At 43.8% G+C, this 1,936-nt stretch overlaps 1 pseudogene; it reads left to right on the top strand.

The window, feature by feature from the left end:
* The first annotated feature begins 1,279 nt into the window (after positions 1 to 1,279).
* LOC101997477 lies at positions 1,280 to 1,586 on the top strand (annotated as a pseudogene).
* The last annotated feature ends 350 nt before the right edge of the window (positions 1,587 to 1,936 follow it).

Here is a 1,936-nt window from a genome sequence, read left to right as displayed (position 1 = left end):
AAGCATAGTATAATGACATTTGCTAACTATATTCATAGCAGCATTATTCATAATAGCCAGAACCTGGAAACAACTTAGACACCCCTCCACTGAAGAATGAATAATGAAAATGTGGTACATTTACACAATGGAATACTATTCAGCAGCAAAAAAACCCAATAACATCTTGAAATTTGCATGCAAATGGATGGAACTGGAAAAAAGCATCCTGAATGAGGCAACCCAGACACATAAAGATGTACATGATATGTACTCACTCATAAATGGATATTAGACATAAAAAAAGCATAAGGAACCTATAGTCTACAAACCCAGAGAAACTAGGTAACAAGGAGAACCCCAAGAGAAACAAACATATAGATCACCCTGGGAAGGGGAAATAGACAAGATATCCTGAGAAAATTGGGAGCACGGGGGTGGAGGGAAAAGGGAGGGCAGAAGGGCAGAAGGAGGGGAGAAGGCAAGGGAGAAGAACTTGAGGGAACGGGATGGTCGAGATAGGGGAAGGACAGAAAGGGAAAGCACGAAAAGAGATATCTTGATTGATGGAGTCATTATGGGGCTAGCAAGAAACCTGGCACTAGAGAAATCCCCAAGAATTCACAAAGATGACCCCAGAAAAGACCCTAAGCAATAGTGGAGAAGATGCCTGATCTGGCCTTGCTCTCTAGTCAGATTGATGACTATCTTAAATGTCATCATAGAACCTTTATCTAGCAACTGATGGAAACAGAGGCAGAGACCCACAGAGGAGCCCTGGGCTGAGTTCCCAAAGTCTAGCTGAAGAGAGAGAGAGGATCAATAATATGAGCAAAGGGACCAATACCATGATGGAGATACCCACTGAAACAGCTTCCCTGAGCTAATGGGAGTCCATCAACTCCTGTCTGACAGGGGAGAAAACATCATGGACTAAACTAGACCCTCTGAATGTGGGAGATAGTTGTGTGACTGGGGCAGACTGTGTGCCCACTGGCAGTGATACCAGGATTTATTCCTACTACTTGTACTGGCTTTTTGGAGCCCATTCTCTTTGGAGGGTTACCTTGCTCAGCCTACATACAATGGGGAGGGCCTTGGTCCTGACTCAAAGCAAAGTGCTGGACTTTGTTGACTCTCTATGGGAAGCCTTGCTCTCTCTGAGGAGTGGATAGGGGTGGGGTGAAGGAAGCCAGTGGGAGGAGGGGAGGGAGTGGGAATTGGGTTTGGTATGGAAAATGAGAAAAAAATAGCCCTTTTCCTTTTCCTCTTTCAGGGACGGTGCTTAAAGCCACTCAGAATGGTCCAGTGTTTGACATACCATTGCAGGCTTTCCTACAACACAGCCTCTAACAAAACTAGGCTGCCTCGAACCCCTGGCAACAGGACTGTTTACCTTTATACCAAGAAGGTTGGGAAAGCACCTAAATCAGCATGCAGTGTGTGCCCAGGCAGACTTCCAGGGGTCTTAAGGCAAAGAAGCATGTCAGCAGAGCCTATAGGCTCCATGTGTGCCAAGTGTGTCCAAGTGGGCTTACCTTACTAAAGAGCAGAAAATGGTTGCAAAAGTGTTGCAGACACAAGCACAAAGTCAGAAAGCAAAATAAATATGCAGCTTTTTAAAATAAAGGTCAAGGCTTGGCCTGTGATTATCCATTTGTGTAGGCCTCATATAAAAGCCTTTTATAAGGAACATAAAATTTGGTGTAAAGTTGTTGGGTTTTTTTTTTTTGGTTTTTTGTTTTTATTTTTTGTTTTTATTTTTATTTTTTTTATTTTTTTAAGTCACAGAGCTGCTGAGATGCCTCAGCAAGTACAGGGGCTTACTGCCAAGCCTGATGACCAAAGTTCAATCTCTGGGATCTTGGTGGTGGAAGGAACAAATCCTGTGGATCTTCTCTCTCTCTCTCTCTCTCTCTCTCTCTCTCTCTCTCTCTCTCTCTCTCTCTCTCTCTCT

The sequence above is a fragment of the Microtus ochrogaster genome, linkage group LG4 (assembly GCF_000317375.1).
Source record: "Microtus ochrogaster isolate Prairie Vole_2 linkage group LG4, MicOch1.0, whole genome shotgun sequence".
NCBI lineage: Eukaryota > Metazoa > Chordata > Mammalia > Rodentia > Cricetidae > Microtus > Microtus ochrogaster.
This window is presented reverse-complemented; position numbering and strand designations above follow the sequence as displayed.